A 25,546-nucleotide genomic window follows, 5' to 3' on the forward strand; every position below is an offset into this window, starting at 1 on the left:
ATATATATATATATATATATATATATATATTTCATTGAATATGACCGCATATTCTGTATTTATTATTTTCTGGTTTAGGGCTTCTATCCCTCTAACTATTTTCTTAGCATCAGGGCTTAATTGAAATAGAAGTTCTCCAAAACTCATTTTCGTACTTTTAAGGTGAAGAAAAGAAGTGATTTACTATAGAGTGTATTACACTTATTTGTATAATTTGCACGACGTTTCGAACCTCCATGGTTCATTCTCAAGTGAACAGATCTTACAATACTAGTTGATTTTATACCCGCATTAGGTCAGGTGATAATACAATGAAGGTGAAAACATGGGGGGATACATAAGGGATAAACATAGGGGCTGCAGAAGGCTTATTGGCCCATACGAGGCATCTCCTATCTAAACACAAAGATTAATCCAGTGTAATTGGCCTGTTATGTTGGACATTGTCTTCTGTGTTGGCATCGATATGTTCTTGTCTTGTCCTTACTCTCATGGTGGGTAGAGTAAATAGTTCCGTGATTTGGGTGTTCATGGTAGGTCGCTCTATTCTTATGTGAATTGCCTCAAGAATTTGTAATCTTCTTGAATCTTGGGTTTTGTCTATTATGCAAGTATTCTTGTTCAACATTTCTCTTGTTAGAGTAATGTCATGGGCTTGTCTCATGTGATTCCTAGGGGCACCAGATTGAAGATGGCATGTCAAACGCCTCGTCAGCTTGGTCGACGTCATACCTATGTACTTACATTGAAGGTTACATCCTTCGTGGGGGCAAGTGTACATGTATACAACGCTTGACTGCTGTAGAGGGTTCTCCGTCGGCTTCGGGCTGTTTTTGATAAGGAGTTCGGAAGTCTTCTTGGTTTTGTAGAATATTATCAGGTTTATGTTTTGGTTAGGAGTAGTGCTTTTTACTCCTTTACATATTATTTCTTTCATTATTCTTCCCTCTTTTATATGTTCACTGCGCATGGTTGATTTGTAATATAATTTTATTGGGGGTGTTGTGGTTTCTGTTCTAGGTTCTGAATTATACCAACGATCCAAGTGTCTTCTTATAGCAGCGTTTATTTCCGCGTTGCTATATCCGTTGTTCACCAATACCTGAGTTACTCTTTCAAACTCTCTACTCACGTTGCTCCATTCAGAGCAGTGGGTAAGCGCTCGACGAATATAAGCATTGAGAACACTGGCTTTGTATCTTTGGGGGCACTCACTTCTACCGTTCAGGCATAATCCTATGTTGGTGGGCTTGGTATATACGTTGGTGCTTAAAGAGGTTCCTGTTTTTGTTATTAGTACATCCAAGAATGGCAGACTGTTATTTTCACTATTTTCATGTGTAAATCGGAGTACTGACTCTCTCTCTAGGTGTCTTTTTAGGTCAATTAGTTCATCTGAGTCTTTTACTATTACGAATATGTCATCTACATAACGGCAGTATACAGTTGGTTTTTGTCTGCTACTGAAGACCCTATCTTCGATGGTTCCCATATAAAAATTAGCAAATAAAACTCCTAAGGGGGAGCCCATTGCTACTCCGTCTATTTGTAAATACATGTCTCCTTGTGGACTGATGAAAGGGGCTTCCTTTGTGCACGCTTCGAGAAGACTTTTCAAGTGTGGCTCAGGTATGTCTAATTTGGGGGTGCTCTCGTCTCTGTATACTCTGTCCAGTATCATTCCTATGGTTGTGTCGACTGGGACGTTGGTAAAAAGGGATTCAACGTCCAGGGAAGCGATGATTCCATCGGGCTGGGTAGATTTGATCAATTCTAGGAAATCTGCTGATGATTGTAGACTAAACTTACTTGGAGTGTATGGAGTTAGGAGCTATAATCAGCCAAATACCGACCCCAACTTATCACCTGGCAAAGAAACTCAATGAACTCCTAACTCCATACACTCCAAGTAAGTTTAGTCTACAATCATCAGCAGATTTCCTAGAATTGATCAAATCTACCCAGCCCGATGGAATCATCGCTTCCCTGGACGTTGAATCCCTTTTTACCAACGTCCCAGTCGACACAACCATAGGAATGATACTGGACAGAGTATACAGAGACGAGAGCACCCCCAAATTAGACATACCTGAGCCACACTTGAAAAGTCTTCTCGAAGCGTGCACAAAGGAAGCCCCTTTCATCAGTCCACAAGGAGACATGTATTTACAAATAGACGGAGTAGCAATGGGCTCCCCCTTAGGAGTTTTATTTGCTAATTTTTATATGGGAACCATCGAAGATAGGGTCTTCAGTAGCAGACAAAAACCAACTGTATACTGCCGTTATGTAGATGACATATTCGTAATAGTAAAAGACTCAGATGAACTAATTGACCTAAAAAGACACCTAGAGAGAGAGTCAGTACTCCGATTTACACATGAAAATAGTGAAAATAACAGTCTGCCATTCTTGGATGTACTAATAACAAAAACAGGAACCTCTTTAAGCACCAACGTATATACCAAGCCCACCAACATAGGATTATGCCTGAACGGTAGAAGTGAGTGCCCCCAAAGATACAAAGCCAGTGTTCTCAATGCTTATATTCGTCGAGCGCTTACCCACTGCTCTGAATGGAGCAACGTGAGTAGAGAGTTTGAAAGAGTAACTCAGGTATTGGTGAACAACGGATATAGCAACGCGGAAATAAACGCTGCTATAAGAAGACACTTGGATCGTTGGTATAATTCAGAACCTAGAACAGAAACCACAACACCCACAATAAAATTATATTACAAATCAACCATGCACAGTGAACATATAAAAGAGGAAAGAATAATGAAAGAAATAATCCGTAAAGGAGTAAAAAGCACTACTCCTAACCAAAACATAAACCTGATAATATTCTACAAAACCAAGAAGACTTCCGAACTCCTTATCAAAAACAGCCCGAAGCCGACGGAGAACCCTCTACAGCAGTCAAGCGTTGTATACATGTACACTTGCCCCCACGAAGGATGTAACCTTCAATGTAAGTACATAGGTATGACGTCGACCAAGCTGACGAGGCGTTTGACATGCCATCTTCAATCTGGTGCCCCTAGGAATCACATGAGACAAGCCCATGACATTACTCTAACAAGAGAAATGTTGAACAAGAATACTTGCATAATAGACAAAACCCAAGATTCAAGAAGATTACAAATTCTTGAGGCAATTCACATAAGAATAGAGCGACCTACCATGAACACCCAAATCACGGAACTATTTACTCTACCCACCATGAGAGTAAGGACAAGACAAGAACATATCGATGCCAACACAGAAGACAATGTCCAACATAACAGGCCAATTACACTGGATTAATCTTTGTGTTTAGATAGGAGATGCCTCGTATGGGCCAATAAGCCTTCTGCAGCCCCTATGTTTATCCCTTATGTATCCCCCCATGTTTTCACCTTCATTGTATTATCACCTGACCTAATGCGGGTATAAAATCAACTAGTATTGTAAGATCTGTTCACTTGAGAATGAACCATGGAGGTTCGAAACGTCGTGCAAATTATACAAATAAGTGTAATACACTCTATAGTAAATCACTTCTTTTCTTCACCTTAAAAGTACGAAAATGGGTTTTGGAGAACTCCTATTTCAATTAAGCCCTGATGCTAAGAAAATAGTTAGAGGGATAGAAGCCCTAAACCAGAAAATAATAAATACAGAATATGCGGTCATATTCAATGAAACATGTTTGAAAGAAAACCTGCTGCCAGTATTCACCATATATATATATATATATATATATATATATATATATATATATATATATATATATTTATATATATATATATATATATATATATATATATAAGCCTATACTTGCATAAACCACAAGTGAAGATAAACAATCTTTGGACAACACCCACCAGTGGGACTCGAACCCAGAAAGCACAACTACCTTCCAGTAGCTGGCATAACTAGTATGCTTTAACCCACTACGCCATCAGACCTTACAAAAGAAGTAGATAGTTCGAGATATATATCTCAAACATCTCTACCTCCCGAAGGCACCAGATGAGTGAGGGGTCAGTCTGCATTTTTCGTCAAGCCACTGTCAATGTGAGAGAACTCGTGTCCAGCTTATAAGCCTATACTTGCATAAACCACAAGTGAAGATAAACAATCTTTGGACAACACCCACCAGTGGGACTCGAACCCAGAAAGCACAACTACCTTCCAGTAGCTGGCATAACTAGTATGCTTTAACCCACTACGCCATCAGACCTTACAAAAGAAGTAGATAGTTCGAGATATATATCTCAAACATCTCTACCTCCCGAAGGCACCAGATGAGTGAGGGGTCATTCTGCATTTTTCGTCAAGCCACTGTCAATGTGAGAGAACTCGTGTCCAGCTTATAAGCCTATACTTGCATAAACCACAAGTGAAGATAAACAATCTTTGGACAACACCCACCCACAGTGGCTTGACGAAAAATGCAGACTGACCCCTGACTCATCTGGTGCCTTCGGGAGGTAGAGATGTTTGAGATATATATCTCGAACTATCTACTTCTTTTGTAAGGTCTGATGGCGTAGTGGGTTAAAGCATACTAGTTATGCCAGCTACTGGAAGGTAGTTGTGCTTTCTGGGTTCGAGTCCCACTGGTGGGTGTTGTCCAAAGATTGTATATATATATATATATATATATATATATATATATATATATATATATATATATATATATATATATATATATATATATATATATATATATATATATATATATATATATATATATATATATATATATGTCGTACCTAGTAGCCAGAACGCACTTCTCAGCCTACTATGCAAGGCCTGATTTGCCTAATAAGCCAAGTTTTCATGAATTAATTGTTTTTTGACTACCTAACCTACCTAACCTAACCTAACCTAACTTTTTCGGCTACCTAACCTAACCTAACCTATAAAGATAAGTTAGGTTAGGTTAGGTAGGGTTGGTTAGGTTCGGTCATATCTCTACGTTAATTTTAACTCCAATAAAAAAAAATTGACCTCATATGTAATGAAATGGGTAGCTTTATCATTTCATAAGAAAAAAATTTGAGAAAATATATTAATTCAGGAAATTTTGGCTTATTAGGCAAATCGGGCCTTGAATAGTAGGCTGAGAAGTGCGTTCTGGCTACTAGGTACGACATATATATATATATATATATATATATATATATATATATATATATATATATATATATATATATATATATATATATATATATATATATATATATATATATATATATATATATATATATATATATATATATATATATTGAATAACAGAGGTCCCAGGACAGAGCATTGAGGCACTGCACTTTCAACATTTTCCCTGTCAGACTTAACCCCATTTATACCTAACTCTGTTTCCGTTGGAATAGATATGCTTTAATCCTACTTAATATAGCACCCCCTATACCATGAGCCTCTATCTTTTTAATCAGTCTTTCATGAGGCACTGTATCAAAAGCTTTAATAAAGTCAAGGTACACCACTTCACAAACCTTACCACTATCAACTGCCTCAACTATGCTGGAATAAAATGAAAGCAAATTTATTAAACATGAATTGCCATTTGTAAAATCATGTTGTGAATCATTTACTATTTTTTTTATTTTTAAAGATGAAGAAGAATATTATTTGAAATTATCGATTCAAGTAACTTTCCTACAATAGACGTTAGGCTAATTGGCCGATAGTTTGAAGCAAGTGATCTATCGCCTTTCTTAAAAATTCGTACCACATTAGCAACCTTCCACAACTTTGGCACTCTGCCTGACTCTAATGATTTATTAAATATGATTGACAATAGATCGCAAAGCTCCTCTTTGCAATCTTTAAGTATCCTGGCAATCACTTCGTCCGGCCCTGGGGATTTTTTTAGTTTGAGTTTCACTATTTGTTTAATAACATCATCCCTGGTAACTGTTAATCTAGTCAACCTGTCCTTGTCCCCTCCAACATAGACAGTTCGGATGAAGGCATTGAGTTAAGTTCCTCTTTAGTAAATACAGAGATAAAATATTTATTATAAATACTACTCATCTCTTGTTCATTATCCGTTGTCTGACCTGTCTCAGTTTTTAATGGACCTATCCTTTCCCTAATCTTTGTTCGATATAACCGGAAAAAACTTTAGGATTTTCCTTTGCTTGCCCTGCTATACGAACCTCTTAGTTTCTTTTTGCTCTCCTTATCTCTTTTTGAACATTTTTAACCAGTTGTTCGAATTCTTGTTCTAAACTGACTTCCCCATTATTAATCCTATTGTACCAAGGTCTCTTTTTACCAATATGGGTCTTCAGGTCCTTTGTTATCGATTTCGGGTCATTAGTATTCGAACTCGTCAATTTGTATGATATACTACGTTCCTGTGCTTTACTTAGAATATTTTTAAATAAGTTATATTTTGAATCTACATCGAAATCCCGTTTTACATCACCCGTCACTGGGTTCACGTCTCCCTTCATGACCGGCTCACCCCCTATTCCCAAGACATTCCAATCTATATGACCCAAAAAATCTCTTAGAAATTTTTTGGTTCAAATACTAAAAAACTAAATTAAAAAATTAAAATCAGCTTTTCGAAAATCTGGTACTTTAACAGAATTTTCTCCAACAGATGTATTACATTCCATTCCATGATAAATCCGATTTCTTTGTGATCACTGTTTCGTACTTCATTCCCTATTTCGATGTCTTTAATTTGTGTTTCCTGTTAGTTAACACTAATTCTAAAATATTATTTTTCCCGCGTTGGTTCCTTAATGTGTTGCATAAGAAAGCAATCATCAATTAATTCTCAAAAATCTTCTGCTTCGTTATTCCCTGTTCTGTTAATTCGGTTTATTCCACTAAAATTAAAGTCACCCATGACACACATACTGGTAGACCTAGATGCACTCGATATTTCATCCCATAGATGCTTTGCTTACATTCTGTCTAAATTTGGTGGCCTGTATATAACTCCTATTATAAGATTATTTGCTTTTTCGTTTAATTCTAACCAAATAGTGGATCAGTTTTAATTCCCTCTTTGAGACTACATTTCAAAATTACACTGTAACTGCCATAATATATATTTTTTCTGTGCATACAAGAACATTTTTATCGTTTATTTTGTATCTTAGGCTCCTACTGTTCGTGTAATATACCTTAAGTGTATTGTTATTTTGAGGCCCCACTCCTTCCCTGATCATTTTGCCAATTTGTTTCTCCTGCAAACACATACTTTTATTACCTCCTTTCTCAATATCCATTTCAATACTACTATCTACTAACAGTTCAACCTAAACAAAACCCCTCCCACCACAGGTTCCAATGAGTTGCCACAGCAACAGCCCCAGCCCTGGATAGATGCACCCCATCCTGAGCATTCATGGCATTTCTTCCATATTATTGTTCCCAGTTATCTATGATTGATATTGCATTTGATTTGCAATATTTGTCCAGGCGGCAATTCCCACCAAGTACCCGCGACAACCCTTCATTTCCACTTCCCTTTTTTGGAAGAATGCCACATGTGATCGGGATTCCTCCCTTGCTCCTAACTAATTCTATGGCTGTCTTAAACCTCTGTATCAGTTCCTCACTCCTAACTCATGTAACAATTTCCTCCGGCACTGATACAAATAATGGGGTTTTTTCCCTTTTCCTGCCATAATATCGTCCATGTTTTTATCAATATCACCAATTCCTGCTCCCGGATAGCAAACCCTTAACCTATTCCCCCCTATCTCTGGCACAATAAGTTCTATCCAGATACCTCACCTGATAATCTCCAACAACTATAGTTTGCTTAGGTACTTCCTTTACTTTGTGAGCACCTGGAGGGACCTGCCCTCCTTTCGTTGTCTTTGCTTTCGAGGGAACTATCGTCTCCACACAGCATTCGTCCTCCAGCATGGCGAATGGGTTGGTAGTTCTTATGATATCTGTCGGCGGCCTTGTCAAATCTTCTTAAGACCCCTGTCCATTATGACATTTCAAGACGACTTTCTACTGCCGTGTTGCTCATTTGCATCTTCGTGACGATGTTTCCTCTGTCTTAGCTCCATCTGTCGTAGCTCCTCCCTCAGGGAATCCACCCCTGCCCTCAGAGCTCCACATATCTCCCTCACTAGCACCAGTTCACTCACTACAACTTTCATTTTCAGTATCAAGACAATTGGACCTCCAGCTACACAACCTCTCACTGTGACTACCTGCGCCTGACTGATATTCCTATGACCATGTAATCTATATTTGGCACCATTACTCACAGGTTGAATATGGTGTGCATAATAAATTGGCCACTTTCGGCGGCAAAAACCGATCAAGTATTAAGAACCTATTAAGTGTTTTTGCAAACACTTGCAAAAAAAGATTGGTAAATTGTACACTCAATGGGTTAACGACCTGAATCCAAAGTTTCATTAAGCTAAGCCATTTATATTTGCTAGGATCTATCGTTGCAAGGATGACAAAGTTAATCCAGCAAATTAGAAACCTCTCATATGAAGAAAGATTGACAAAGCTTAAATTGCATTCGCTGAAAAGGCGAAGAGTTAGGGGTGACATGATCGAGGTTTAAAAGTGGATGAATGTATATAACAAATAAGATTAATAGTGTATTAAAAATATGAACACAAGACAGAACACGAAACAATTGGTATAAACTGGATAAGTTTAGATTGAGGAAAGACATGGGAAAATACTGGTTTGGTAACAGGGTTGTTGATTTGTAGGACCAATTACCGCGTAGCGTGGTGATGGTGGGGTCCCTTAATTATTTCAAAGCATGAGTTGGACATGTATATGAATTGGATTGGGAGATTATAAATAGGAACGGCCTCATATGAGCCAATAGTCCTATTGCAGTTACTTTTATCCTGTAGTTATGTTCTTAAACAGTCATGAAATGGATTAATATCTATTTGTGTTATTTCATGAACAAAACCGTGTTTCTAAATATTTTTCAAACTCCCATGGTATCTCGTGCTACCCACTCCCTCAATAATAGTACTTAAGACGTACAACGTCACCAGTGTAATTATTTCCGTCAATTTATATTGTATGCAGACGAAGAGTCACAATAACGTGGCTGAAATATGTTGACCAAACCACACACTAGAAAGTGAAGGGACAACGACGTTTCGGTCCTTCCTGGACCATTTACAATGGACTCTAGAATGGTCCAGGATGGACCGAAATGTCGTCGTCCCTTCACTTTCTAGTGTGTGCTTTGGTCAACAAATTTATATTGTACTTATTATGTTAAACTTAAATCTTGCTAAAAGGTGCCTCTTAACAAATATGTGCTCTCAACTCAATGTACCTTATTGTATATAAATATATAGATTTCAATTGAAAGTGGTATGGTTTGCACCTTGTTATACTAGTAAGAAATATTTTTTCTGATCCAACCACTTCTGATCCAACCACTTGGGCTTTGTTTGTTACGGCCACAATGGGTCGCAACCGGGTTCTTTTCAGGTGGTATGAAAGTTCTAGTATCCGGCCCCAAGCTAGTAGTGGCTTTCAAGAGGTGAGCGCAGTAATGCATGTAAGACAAAATGGGGAGGTACATTAAATACACCAGTTCATCACTTTATCCTTATATAATTATTGGTCCCATCACCATATATATATTAAACTCTTAAACGGAAGTATTACTACACTATATGTACAACAATGTCTCTCTGAAGACACTAGGTGAAGCTCAATCCATGCAGTCTTGTACCGTGTTTCCTCGTCCGTGGTACTACCCTCAGCAGGTACCAGGAAACGATGAGTCTACCCTGGCCACGAGTCAGCTAAGCCACAATCCCACTAAGTGCCTCTTCGTGAAGGCCCACAACCACAGTCCAGCCTGGTGCTGGCAGGTACCAATCAGCATCACGCTGTTAGGCCACTTCACGAGCGAATACTAGGGTTGCGAGCACTAGGCAGGAAGCTTCTTGTAACTCGCTGGTTACTCTCCTCTTCGGTACCTTACTATGTCGTCTCTTCTATCAGCCAGCTCTGGGTACGGCGAATCCCGGTACTGCCACTCCACAGGCAGACAGCAAAACACTTTATAGTTTTCTTCCGGCGGCGGCACACTGCTTCTGTAAAGCTGACAGGTGTAGAGACCTTGGCTGCCTTGAGTAGACTGACTTCTTGCATCACAGCAGCCCTACGTTGACTCTGTGAATACAGACACGTCATCAGTACACTGGGACACTACGTGGGGACCACTAGGAAACATCACTTACTGACATAAACACATACATCTGGCTCTGCTCACGATAGATGGCGCTGCTTTTCTAAACACCACCTCACTAGAGGTCAGCACCAGCTACCTCACGAGCCGACTAGGAGAGGAATCTAGCGCCTCTTGCCGGTATATTCCCGTCATCACTAGATGGCGTGGTTCATGTTGTGGGGGTTTTCGGGGGCGGACTAACAGATGGCGTTGACGTCACTGCTCCATGCTCTAACGATGAACTTGGGTTCGTAACGATGAACTGGGTTCGTAATACCTCCCCACCAATAGGAATTTGGTTTGGGCTTCAAAACAAAAAAAGTATAAAAAAAAAAAAAAAATAATCAGTTGTTCAGCTGCGTGACAACGCATCAGCTACAACGTTATCCACTCCTTTCATGTGCTCAATCTGGAGGGGATATTGTTGAAGATGTAAACTCCATCTGGTGAGTCGAAGATTCTTCTGCTTAAACTGGGCAAGAAACGTTAGAGGGTTGTGGTCAGTTCGTACTAGGATAGGATGGCCATTACTAGTTAGATACGCCTCAAAGTGTTGGACTGAACTCATTAAAGCCAATGTCTCCTTCTCTATGACGGAATAGTTGAGCTGACAGGGGGTAAACTTCTTGGAATAGTAGGCTACAGGATGTTCCACTCCTTTTTCATCCGTCTGAGATAATACGGACCCCAGGCCATTGTCGGAAGCATTGACTGTTAGGATGAATCTATCCTCAAAACTCGGGGACCTGAGAATTGGAGAAGAGATTAGAATCGCCTTGAAGCTCTCAAAGGCTTCCTGGCAATGTTCATCCCACAACAGCTTCACACCCTTCCTCAAAAGATTTGTCAAGGGGGGCGGCGATTGACGAAAAGTTAGGGACAAACTTATGGTAGAAACCAGCATACCAAGGAAACGCAAGATGTCCTTCCTGGTGGCTGGTGTAGGGTACTGGACGATTGCCTCTACCTTGCTGGCCTTCGGCGCAATCCATCCTCCTCCCACCTCATGGCCTGAAAAGACGACAGAGGTTTTGGCAAACTCAGATTTATGCAGGTTGACTACCAGCCCTGACTTGAGCATGGCCTCGAAGAAGTCCTCTGTATGATGTAGATGTTCCTGCCAATTTACATCATATATTAATACATCATCGATGTAGACCAATGTGTTTTCTAAGTCATGCAACACAATACCCATCAGCCTCTGGAAGGTGGACGTTGCGTTTTTCATCCCAAACGGCATCACCTGACATTCAAACAGGCCGTCGGGAGTCACGAACGCAGAGATGGGTTTGACCCTATCCGTGAGGGGAACTTGCCAATAGCCCTTAAATAGGTCAAATTTAGTCAGGTAGCTAGTTTTGCCTATGGCATCAAGACATTCCTGTACTCTGGGGAGAGGATAGGTATCAGCTACTGTGACCTTATTCACCTGGCGATAATCAATACAGAAACGGTATTTCTTACCAGGTTTGGGCACTAGTAGTATCGGGGATGACCGTGGGCTCGTGCTTGGGGCTATCAGATGGTGTTTCAATATATATTCCTCCTCATTTTTCACCACCTTTTTCTTCAGGGGATTGAGTCAGTAGGGGCGTTGCTTTATAGGCCTGACTCCGTCATCCAGCACAACATCATGCTGTAGGACCGATGTTAGTCCTGGAGCATCTCTGAAGATCGTCTTGTACTTATGGATCATTTTCAACAATGACGGTTGTTGAAAATGATGGTTCTCCGGTCACATGCGTCAATTTTGCCTGCAAATTACATAAAATCTCTTAGTTAGTTAGTACATTTTCATCCTCTTCCATTACCTCCATTTCATTTTTAGTTGTCACCATGGTTATTGGGTGCATTTCCTTGCACTCATATTTTTTAATCATGTTAACATGAACTAAAGTTTCTTTCTTCCTGCGGTCCGGCGTGCTGAGAATACAATTGTGACTAGTTACCTTTCTTAAGACCTGGTAAGGACCTACAAATTTAGCCCTCAAACTTCCGGTCACTGTGGGAGTACATACCAAGACTAGATCCCCTACTAGAAAATCCCTTTGTTTGGTCTTCCGATCATACCTGCTCTTGGTGGTGGACTGAGTATTCACTAAGGTTTTCTTTGCCATCTCCCAAGCAGAGAACAACCTTCCTTTATTAGTAGACAGCCAGTCCACAACGTCTACGTCGTTCTCTTCGTCCAGCCAATGGTCTCGTGCCACTTCCAAGGGACCCCTCACAGAATGGTCATAAATCATTTCGAATGGGGATATTCCTAGTGATTCATTAGGCACTGATCTTACCGCAAATAGGAGGTTGGTAGGTCTTCAACCCACTTACTCTGCCGGCCATAGCAATATTTCCTTAGCATGCCCTTCATCGTTTGGTGGAAACGCTCCAAAGCTCCTTGCGACTCGGGATGGTAGGCACTGGATGTAATCTGTTGGATTCCCCGGTCGGCGATCTGTTGGCGAAACAAACGAGATGTAAAATTCGATCCCTGATCCGTCTGAATGGTCCTAGGGAGACGATATCAGGAGACGAACCAGAGTAGATGTTTCATCAAGACCTTAGCCGTAATGGTCTTCAGGGGGATCGCTTCTGGGTACCTACTAACCCGATCTAATATAGTGAACAAATACTGCACCCCTGATGTAGAAGGCGGAAGAGGGCCTACTATATCCAGAATGAGGTGCTCGAAGGGCTCACCAATGAAAGGGATAGGGCATAGAGGAGCTTTGGGGACAGGCTGGTTCGCTTACCCCGCCATTTGGCAGGATTTGGCAGGATTTGCAGAAGCGTCGTACGTCCTTTTTCATGTGTGGCCAGTAGATGCACTTAGCTAGACGATGAAAGGTTTTTGAAACCCCACCATGTCCAGCAAATCTATCGGCATGAGCGGTTTCTAACAGGTTAGATCGGAACACGGCTGGGACGACTATCTGCTTACCTACCTCAGTTGACTGGGGATATTTCAGTGGGCACCTGCAACACAGTACTTCATTTGACAAGAAGTACAGGTCACCTCCTTTCGTAGGAGACGACTCTAAAGTATCTGCCAACATTTGTACTTGAGGGTCCTTCCTCTGCTCTTCTATCAGACTGTCTCGGGTCCAGTATTCAGGAACTGGCATCGGGGCTGGCGGGTCTGGTGAAGGGCTACTCGTAACCTGTGGGGTAGAAGGAGAGTCAAAGTATTTAAATCCGATGGTACCTGGAATTGAGCTTGGGACCTCGTTTGCACTACCACAACTGGACTTATCTCTTCACACACTGGATCTTCCACGACCAGGGGATGGTTAGGTAACAAATCTAAAGCCAAGTCATTGGCCAAGATAACCTCACTTCCTTCTATGGGAAGGCTGTCCACCACAGCTAACTTACACTCGCCTTTGAAGTGTTTGTACTCTAGATGCACCTTTATCAAAGGGGCAACGTACAATGTGGAAGGAAAACCGCCTAGGATTACATTCTGTTTCCCATTCACTGATACACCCTCGGGTAATGACTTCTCCAAAATTAGAGACTGGGCAGCTCCACTGTCTCTGAGTACTACCACGGACTTACCCGAGTAGTCACTTGATACATACCCTTGTGAAGTGTATGGGGCGAACAACTTTTTCCTCTTTTCTAGGGTGGCCACCGGTGGTGCTACACTACTCACCAGCATAACTTCCCTACGTGGATTGTTACCGGCATTGTTACAGCACTTAGCAGCCATGTGCCCTTTCTTTCCACAGGCCCAACACACTACGTCCCTTCTTGGACTAAACCTCCTAGGACTATCTGGGGTTAACTTGGCGGCACTACGAGGGACGGTCTTATCCTCAGGTTTATGCTTTGCAGAATATCTTGAGTAGGTCTTTGGGACATACCTAGCAGAAGACCTATGCGTCAAGATGTATTCTTCAGCCATAGAAGCTGCTGCACTTAAGGTCTCCACCTGTTGTTCCTCTAAATATGTCTTCAGATTCCCCGACAGGCAGTCTTTGAAGTCCTCCAACAGTATGAGCTGCTCGAGTTGCTCCTTCGTTTTCACCTTTCGAGATGCACACCACTCCTGAAAAAGCCGTTCCTTAATGTTCGCAAACTCTGTGAACGTGTGCTCCAGGGTCATCTTCAGGTTCCTGAACTTTTGCCTATAAGCTTCACGCACCAACTGATAAGCCATGAGCACTACCTTATTCACTTGGTCGTAATCACTGGAGTCATCAAGGGACAACGTGGAGTAGGCAATTTGGGCCTTCCCAGTCAAGACGACTGTATCATGATGACCCAATTCTCCTTTGGCCAATCCAAAGAGGCAGCAACCTTCTCGAAGGCAGCGAAGAACTTCGAAACTTCCTTTTCGTTGAATTTTGGGACCATCTTTATATTTCTCACCGGATTGAAACTACTCGTTTCCTTTGTTTTCTTCTGACCACCTGATCGTAACACTTCCAACTCTTGTACTCTTTCCTTCTCATTTTCTTGCCTTTCACGTTCTTCTCTTTCCCTCTATCTTCTTTCCTCTCTTCTCTTTTTTCTCTTTCTCTTCGTTCTTCACTTTTCTTCTCTTCTCTTTCTCTCTCTCTTCTCTTTCTCGCTCTTCTTTCCTTTCTTGTAATTCCAAACGTTTCATTTCCATTTCCTTCTCTTTCATTTTCCGTTCCATTTCTAATTTTTTCCATTCTATCTCACGATTTATTTCTAATGCACGCATTTTGACAGTTAGAAAACTTATATTCAGTTCACCCGCCTCACTCTCACCGTCACTGCTTTTGTCTTCCTGTTCAGTGGAAGCCACCACACTTTCCTTTGTACTCTGTGCCTCACTTTCCTGTTTCTCCTCAAGTGCTAATGAACTTTCGACAAGATTTCAACACGGGAATCACTCACGTATTTTGATCTCTAAATAGGCACTTACTACTACGAGTTCCTGCTTTCTCAGATGTTTCAGTCTAGCAAGACAGTCCTTGTTCAGAAATTCCCGAACATCGTCCAGATCCTCAATGGTCACCCTTTCTGCCATTTTATCGCCTAAGTGGGGCACGAACAGTTAACACCCTGCTTCACTTAACACTAGACACACAGAGCACTGCACTCGCCAATACTGCACTTAATTACACTGAGCACCGCACATATAACGTTCTAAAATAGCAAACAGGGGCATTATTCACAGGGGGATTGCACTACGTCACCACCCCTGTCAAACGTACATGACAAGGGGTAGGATCCCGCTGGGGATGCCAATTATGTTACGGCCACAATGGGTAGCAACCGGGTTCTTTTCAGGTGGTATGAAAGTTCTGGAATCCGGCCCCAAGCTAGTAGTGGCTTTCAAGGGGTGAGCTCAGTAATGCAAGTAAAACAAAAGGGGGAAGTACATTAAATACACCAGTTGATCACTTTTTCCTTATATAATTATTTGTCACATCACCATATATATATTAAACTCTTAAACGGAAGTATTACTACACTATATGTACAACAATGTCTCTCTCTGAAGACACTAGGCGAAGTTCAATCCATGCAGTCTTGTACCGTGTTTCCTTGTCTGTGGTACTACCCTCAGCCGGTACCAGGAAACAATGAGTCTACACTGGCCACGGGTCAGCGAAGCCACAATCCCACTAAGTGCCTCTTCGTGAAGGCCCACAACCACAGTCCAGCCTGGTGCTGGCAGGTACCAATCAGCCTCACGCTGTTAGGCCACTTCACGAGCGAATATTAGGGTTACGAGCCCTAGGCAGGAGCTTCATGTAACTCGCTGGTTACTCTCCTCTTCGGCACCTTACTTAGTTGTCTCTTCTATCAGCCAGCCCCGGGTACGGCGAATCCTGTCACTGCAACCCGTTCTTGCACTTTCTTACAGTCAATATTGACTTATTAAATAAATGCATATGTGACAAACTAATCTATTGTGAATATTTTAGTTTGCCTTTAAAAGCTTCATCGAAACACCGACCTTACCTAACCTTCTTAGTATGTTAAGATAAGCATCTTATTGCTTCATAATTACAATTATTACTTAACCTATACCTATAATAGGTTAAGTAATAATTGTAATTATGAAGCAATAAGATGCTTATCTTAACATACTAAGAAGGTTAGGTAAGGTCGGTGTTTTCTATGAAGCTTTTCAAGGTAAACTAAAATATTCACAATAAATTAGTATGTAACATATGCACGTATTTAATAAGTTAATATTGACTATACGAAAGTGCGAGAACGGGTTGGTCACTGCCACTCTACAGGCAGACAGCAGAACAGTTCTGCTGTCTCTCTTACAGTTCTCTGTACAGTTCACTTCCGGCGGCGGCTCACTACTTCTGTAGATCAGACAGGTGTAGAGACCTTGGCTGCCTTGGGTAGACTGACTTCTTGCATCACAGCAGCCCTACGTTGACTCTGTGAATACAGACACGTCATCAGTACACTGGGACACTACATGGGGACCACTAGGAAACATCACTTACTGACATAAACACATACATCTGGCTCTGCTCATGATAGATGGCGCTGCTTTTCTAAACACCACCTCACTAGAGGTCAGCACCAGTTACCTCACGAGCCGACTAGGAGAGGAATCTAGCGCCTCTTGCCGGTATATTCCCGTCATCACTAGATGGCGTTGTTCATGTTGTGGGGGTTTTCGGGAGCAGACTCACAGATGGCGTTGACGTCACTGCTCCATGCTCTAACGATGAACTTGGGTTCGTAACGATGAACTTGGGTTCGTAATATGGTTAGAGGAACGGTCTCGGTTCATGCAGTTTGGCGTTCATTCCTCCACCGTCCAAGTGGTTAGGCACCATTCCGTACCATTCCAAATCCTTATCTTGACCCCTTCCAAGTGCAATATAGTGGTAATGGTTTGGCGCTTTCCTCGATAGTTCCCTTCCCTTTGCTTCTCTGATAAGAGTGCGCTCAGTTAACATAATACAAACAGTGCGCTGTGTTAATGAAAGCGTTAATTATATGATTAAGTGTCATGTATTCATTCAGCTTCTTAATTTATCAACTTCTATTATCTTGTTTTGGAAGACGAGAATAGTGTCATGATAATAGACACTTGAAGAATAGTGTCTTGGTAGACAAGAACAGCAATGAACACAAGCCAGCGCATATGTATATACGAAAGGGTTCGTATATGCAAAGTTGTTAGTGAGCGAACTTCTTCATGGTGCACTGAACCGACGGTATCTGAAACGGCAGTTGACGATTTCACCAGTCCCGCCTGGAGGACCCTCAGGTGGGCCCCACTACCCACCAGGGGAGGGTCTCGTGCCCTAGGTGTACGGTCTCGGAGTATAGCCCCGAGAAGTATGTATGTGACGCTAGCGTTCCCTCCAGGAACAACTGACACCGAGAAACTCATGTGGCTCAAAGGCACTCTTCCATCTATGAAAGGAGCGAAAACCCTCATTGATGTATTTCTCTCAAGGATTATGGCGCCTTACGTTTTTATAGGGAGAAGTCAACCAGAACTAATAAACAATCTCCTTGCGGGTAAGGTAGGCAAGATCATGCTTGCAAATTATGACAGTGCTGAGAGAAGCCAGAAGTACAAGGAGTTTCTAATGACAAACTATCCCACCACGTTCCCTCTGGCCATCGTTGAAGACATTCCGAGAGTGCATAATGCTCGGCCCATCACCAAGAATAGCGTGGAACTGAAGCATGTTAAAATCATAAGGAACAGAGCAGATGACCTCTCCAGAGATTTTCAGGTTCCTATATGGCCCACTTAGCCATGTGCGCCGGTTGAGGCCTGAAACAGTAATGTGTTTCAAATGCCAGTGTTATGGTCATGTGGAAAGGTACTGGCCCTACGAAACCGCCTGTCCGCTGTGTGCTGGTCCCCTCAGCTTTAAAAGATGTCCCCAGAAACTGAACCACGCAAGTAGTGAAGAAAATGAGGAGGCCAACAGGCCTCCCATGAAATGCACAAGATGCGGAAAGGAGGTTGTTGATGCCTCGCATAATGAATGCAGACGGCGTTGACGTAAACACCCACTGGGCTCAAACGTAGCTGGGAGTGAACCTGCTACTGAAGCATCAACTGACCACGACACTGCACCTGAGGAGACCATCACGAACTCCACCCCAGAGAGGTGCTGTACAGGAAGTGAGTGAAAAAAATATAATATTGAAAAAAAATTCCAGGTGTTTCTTGGCTCAGTTGGTCATCTTCAAAATGGCCCAGAAAAAAGCTTAAACGACAATCACAATAGATGTTGGAACTTCCCCGCCACACAGAGTAGTGAGTCAAACCACCAGCGATGCTAGTATAAAAAGTGTGTTTGCATCTCATGCAGACATTAGGCGAGTTGATGCCACATGTTTGAATCTTGATAAACACAGCAAAAGTGAAGAGGCGTCCGGCTCAGAGACCTGCACCCATCTCAGAACCGAACAATTGTGCAGTGCGACTTTTAGTGATGCGTCCAATGTTAACATTGATGTCTTCTACGACAGCAGGATAAAACCCCTCACAAAGAATGAGTGGCAAAATGTCTGGAAGAATGGACAGTATGAAACACCGAAGGAAGATCTAATCACCTTGTTTAATGTCGTTAATATGGTGAACTCTAAGATTAGAGATCGAACTGAAAACAGAATTGCTACAATGACTAATACAACAACAAGGATCTTCACATTCCTGTCCGGGAATGTGCACAAGAGACTTGCTGATATTCTTACGTATGTAGGTAATAATTATGTTGATGTAGTCTGCTTGCAAGAACCATAGACATCTAACACCTTACACAAGACCCCATCTAGACTTCCACGGTAAGTAGCTTTTTCGAACGCAGGACCTTATGATGTAGGCATACTGACATGTTAAAAACGGTCTGGTTTGTAAACACATTATAAATCATAAGAGTGAAGACAACTATTATCAGAAGTTTCAGATATCCACAGAGACTGGCTCCTTCTAACTTTGCAACATCTATGTGAGATGTGACAGAATGATTGAGACATCTCTTCCTTCAATCAATAGCAACTCTAAAATCATCATAATGGGTGACTTTAACGCAAGACACAACAAGTTAGGAGATGATACAACAAACAGAAATTGTTCGGTGTTTGTAAAATACCTCAGGAAAAACAATATGACTGTTTTTTATCTAAACCCATCTAATGTCACCCATTTCTCAGGTGGAAGGCTTGATTATGTAATAGGTCACGGTCTCTAAGACAATGCTGCCCATGGATCTTCAGTGAAAGAGTTAATTACTGATCACCATGCCATACTTAGCACATACACAATCAAAGATGGTAAATCACATCATTATGAAAGGACTACAGTTAACTTCCCTGACAATCTGCACATGCATTCAAGCACAAAATATGAAATTGGTATCAGTCATATACATTTATTAATGTCAATGCCCTATATGAGGACCTTATTAATGAAGTAACTCAGTACTATGTCAAATGGGTGGAACCTAATGGGCCAAGAACTATGAATAGAGGTTGCAGTGGTTCTGTGACCTTTGCCTACAACCCATGCATGATCAGGTACTACATGTTGCTGAGCATTATAAAGCTCACAAAACAACTGAGTCACTCGATGCGTTTCTTCAAGCCAACCGCGCATTCATGGAAATGAAAGTACTAGTACGTTGTCAATTTGGGAACAATTCTTACAGGACATCAATCATGCATCATCCTCAGCCGAAATATGGGATAAAATTAAAAAGATTTCTAAACCTAATACCCCTTAACTTGTTCATCACTCTCTAACAGCTTATGCTGAGATGTTGCTAGAACAGTATGCAAACACTGCATGCATATCGAATCTGCCCCAAAATATACAACAACCTCTTGTTAGTACTAATGTTAATAGGGCTTTAATATGGAAATTGCCTCTAGTGAAAAGGGTCAAGATGATGCTTATGACATTTCTCCTTTCGAGCTTGAAACTGCACTAAAGAAGGACAGAGCAATTTCTCCTGGAGACGATGGCATAACGTATAGTACCCTGAAACTTTTTGCTGGCATAGCTAACAGTCCGCTGCCAGAACTGTACAAAGTCTACGCCAAGGAGTCGTACCAGATCGTTGGATGCAAAGCCTCATAATCCCTGTGCCTAAGCCAAACTCGAACAAACTTAGGCCGATATCTTTAACTTCTTGCATGTGCAAGGTCCTTGAGAGGATTGTTCTCAGTAGGCTAATGTTATATATTAAAAGTTAACTCACTTCTAACATGCATGGCTTTCTCCATGGGAGAAGTACACACTCTTGCAATGTCGAGTACTTCATGAGACCGGAACCAAACTCTCACGTTGCCTTTCTTGACCTCCAAGCTGCCTTTCACACAGCTAATAGGGATCTCATCCTAGAGCAACTAGCCTTTTTTTTGTCAATGGATATTTGTTGAAGTGGATTAGGAGTTATTTGAGTAACAAAACTGCCGCAGTCATCTATAAGGGGGATAAGAGTAGCTAAAATTCCTCCTTTGAATTAGGCACACCTCGAGTCCTCAGTCCTACACTTTTCAAAGTGCTGATGCATACACTAATAGCTGACATACCTATTCGAGACAATGAGTCTGTCATCTGCTATGCAGAGGACATTTGCGTCATTGCAAACGGTGACAACCGGCTGCAGACTATCCTTGATACACTTGCAAATAAAGGCATTGAATGTGGGCTTATCGTCTCAACAGATAAAACCAGGACTTAATGTCCCCTATAAATCAATAATCCTCCTGTTATTAAGGTCAATGATCAGCTCACTGAAAACTGCACGCAATACAAATACCTCGGTGTGAAATTAATAGTGACATTGAAGGTGAACTACAGTTTAAGCTTAATGAATGGATAAGTCCTCTTAAAACCATTGCTGGATAGAACATTGGTATTAATGTTTAATATGCCAGAATGTTTTACATGATGTTCATCAGGTCACTAGTCGACTACCATGCCCTGCACCTTATTTGTCTCCATAGCAATAGGCTAAAAGATTCAGAGAAAATCCAAACATGAAACCACGAGTATAATTCTTGGAGCCCCCAGATGCACAAGAATCATCAACATGAAGGAGGAGCTGAAACTCCCAACCACATATGAAAGAACTGAGCAGCTCAGTACTACCTTCTGTGTAAAGGTGATGAGACATCCCTCTTACTACTTAGAGAAAAACTGACTAGTGTTGTATGTAGGCGGGAGAGTGTTGCCAACGCACCAGCGGGCATCCTAGATGCAAGCTGGTTGAGTAGAAGTGTTGCTAATCTCATTAAACTAAATATTCCGATTGTAGGTAAAGTTCTAGCCAATGATATTTCACTATATCTATACCCCTGATATACAAGTGTCATACACGCCCATCAGCAAAAAGAACAAAGAAAACCCAGCACTACTAACAGCAACATCACTTAAAACAATTGATTCCTTGATAAGTAACTTACAGCCTCAGGACCACTATGCTTACGCTGATGGGTGTGTTCAAATGTCAGCAGGTCTCACTGCAGCAGCCTGTAGAATATACAAAGACAACATAGGTACACAGACCGCAAGTGGGAGACTGGATAACTATCTTAGCTCCACACATGCAAAGTTAGCTGCACTACAACTTGCCACTAACGTACTGAAGAACAGTGGAGTAATTTTCTCTAATTCAAAGTCAGCTCTTCAAGCCCTTAAAAACCCAACATGTAAAATAGACACTAGGAATGTTGTAACATCCATTATAAATAACATTATTAATGTAAAGAGCAAGAGTTTCAGAATCTCATTTGTATGGATACCATCTCACATAGGTGTTGTCCAGCATGACGACACAGACAAGGCAGCTAAAACTGCATGTGATGAGCCTGAAAATTAGTTGGATATGGGCATTCCATACTTTGCTGTAAAAACCGCAATATTTCAGGAAATTAGGGAGGACAGAAGAGCAGTCACTGACATGCAAAGGCCAAAAAGCACGAGTATAAAGAGCTATGACATGTTATAACATGTCATAACATGTCATGTTATGACATGTCATAACCGAGAGTTATATGTACGGGGCAGCATAAAACATCCACTAGACTGTGTGACATTGTAATTGCTGGAATCCCCCAATGGCGAACATTCCGATTGTAAATTATGTGAACAAGAGCAGGGATATACTCCCTCAACACTATATCTGTGATTACACTGTTATAAGTGACTTCAGACCAAATGGTATGAGGTACTTTGAGCTCTGTTATTAATTCATACTCTCAAGAATATTGGGAGATAAAATATTGGGACCAGATTTTGCTAGTGGGGGGCTAATAGATCAGTTTTACATTTTTATGTTCTCACCTGACTCTTAGTCAGAGTTGTTTGTTGTTTGTATATGATGCTGGTATTTTCTTCCATATATGACTAACCATCCTGTGAGATGGGAATATTAGATGAAATAATAGCTAGTTGTTTAGTCAGCGTTGGTTTGTTTTTGTACTGAAACAAGTAAATTCTCCCCGAACTCCATATAGGACTAACCATCCTGTGAGATCGGAATATTAGATAAACTTATAGTTAGTTTTTGATCTACACTGTAATCTTTCTTATAGAAAAGGGTAGCAGCACATTGCTGTGTATACCTAAGCCTGTTAAATAAAAAAACCCTCATTGTGTGCATTACCGTTTAGAGTTTTATATATATAAGAGTACACTTTGTGAGGATCCCCCCCCCCCCCCATGAGAAAGGTGAGTTTTCCTTCCAGCATTTATATCTTAAGTCTTAGTTTTAAAGTTTTTCCTCCTCATCTTGCCCAAACAGTTGAGAGTATTAATAGCTTTAGGCAAAGTATATACTAGATGTATCTAAAAATCCAACATTCTGCTTGAATGGCACTTTGCATACAATATAGGCATCATTAGGTTTTTGCCTAAGTCTTAATGTAAAAGGAATATTAATCAAAACACAAAGTATTAATTAGTGGTTTTACTGCATTACTTTTTCATGGTACAAGCAAACACTCACTAAGAAAGATTTTCTTTCAGAGTCATAAATCTCTTTCCTAACTATAGGAGGTAGGTTATATTACCCTGACTTGGACAATTATTTACATCTGATTGGCAATGATATTAGACTGAATTTGGCTTTAATATTACTTAATTATATCATAAAAAGTCAAACACACATTGCAACTACTGTATGAGCAAATTTTTAATTTGTCAACGCCATATTAAAGTTTTCTTTTTTTTTTTAAATCCTCAAATCAAAAGTTTTCCAGAATTTTTGGGGTTTCTCTTTCCCCAAAATGGGGGTAGACGAATCATCTTCTAGCTGCTGCATTCCATTTGATGATATTTGAAAGTCTGTTGTATGGTCCTTATCCATTAAATGATGATTCATTATCAGTCCATCTTGAATTCTGGTCTGTTTAGTACTTGCAGATCCAATGCCATAAAAATTTGGAAAAAATATAGACTATTTAATAATAATCTGGAAAAAATCTATAAAAATAAAAATGCAAATGTTCCTTTGTTCAACATCGCTAATCTCCGAAAGTTCTTCACCGATTGCTTTGAAATTTTGACACAACGTTCCATTCGAATACGCACGTGTTTTTATATACCAACTATATAGATGCCACACCTGTGACAAATAAAAACATGCATTTTTTTTGTAAAAAACAGCGTCATCTATTGCATGTAATGGCAACACTCGCTATACTAAATATGTTATGATTCCATTTCAATGTTTCCGATTGCATTGATAAATTGAATTTTCACAGATTTAATTAATATGTGTGACATTGCGTTGGAAGTGAGCTGTGGTATTTACTATACCATTCATTTCATAAGTATAAGCATAGATGAAACACCTGTGACAGGAAAAAACAATCTTTTTTTAAGAAACAGCACCATCTCTTGCACGTAAGAGCAACTCTTACATCAAATATACCAGCTTGATCCTTACATCAAATATGTTCTTATACTTAATATATTACGATTCCATTTCAATGTTTCCGATTGCATTGACAATGTAAATTTTCATAGTTTTTTATTTATTTTCATTTCGATTTAATTATTTTGTGCGACATTAAGTTGGAATTGCGCTGTGTTGTTTACCATTCCGTTCAGTTTGTGCGTATAAGTATACATGCCTCACCTGTGACAGGAAAAAACATGTTTTTTAAACAAAAACCAGTGCCATCTGTTTGGCGGAAGAGCAGCACAAGCTGTAATCTCTGAAAGTTCTTCACCGATTGCTTTGAAATTTTGACACAATGTTCCATTCAAATACGTGCATGTTTTTATGTACCTACGATATACATGCCACACCTGTGACAGGTAAAAACATGTATTTTTTTGAAAAACAGAGCCATCTGTTACAAGTTATAGCAACACACGCTATACTAAATATGTTACGATTCCATTGCAGTGTTTCAGATTGCATTGATGAATTGAATTTTCATACATTTCGATATATTTTCATTTGTATTTAATTATTTTGTGTGAATTGGATGGGAATTGAGCTGTGTTCTTTACTATATTTTTCATTTCGTAAGTATAGTTTATTTTTTATTTTTTTCATTTATTTTCATTTCATTTTTTAATCGTTTTTCTTATATTTCAGCGATGGAAGCATCAGATCATTTGATGTTCCCAATTTTCTGATAGAACATCAGATCATTTGGGAATTCGTCGGAATTCCTCAGTGGTCAGTTCATCACTGTGTTCCTCCACTAACTCCTGCACATCACCAGCATCCTAATCCAGACCCAAAGTGTGGCCCAGAGCAACAATATCATCCACTAGATGCACGCCCGGGTCTTCCACAGGTGCAGATGCACATGCAAGAACCGGACCGAAACCAACGAAGTCTCGCTCAGGGACACCCCTCAGGCCACAGGTTTCGCCATGCAGAGTTTAGGGTCCTCCATGTCTCTCCTTCCAAGGCCTTTGATCAAACGTAAGGCACCCAGGATATTGAAGTGGTTCACCTAGAATTATTTGAGGGTCAGCTCTGTATTGTCTATCACATCAACACACCTCGCCAACCAGGCCTTCATTTAGAGATTCTTAAAGTTGGCTATGACTTTCTGGTCATGGGTTGGAGGTGTGGAGTAGTATTCGGAGGAAGAAACTTGATGGTGATGAACTGATTTTCCAGAAGCAAATCATCTTGCATCTGTGGAGGATGTGCAGGTGCATTATCGTGCACATGCTCGATACTGCACCTGCACCCCCTTCTCAACACCACACCACCCAACACCCCCTCTCAACACCACACCACCCAACACTCCCTCTCAACACTACACCCCCAACACCCCTTCTCAACACCACACCACCCTCTCAACCCCACACCACCCAACACCCCCTCTCAACCTGAGAGGCTCGGCGGGTCGGCCGAGCGGACA

Source organism: Procambarus clarkii, chromosome 50 (genome assembly GCF_040958095.1).
Source record: "Procambarus clarkii isolate CNS0578487 chromosome 50, FALCON_Pclarkii_2.0, whole genome shotgun sequence".
Lineage (NCBI taxonomy): Eukaryota > Metazoa > Arthropoda > Malacostraca > Decapoda > Cambaridae > Procambarus > Procambarus clarkii.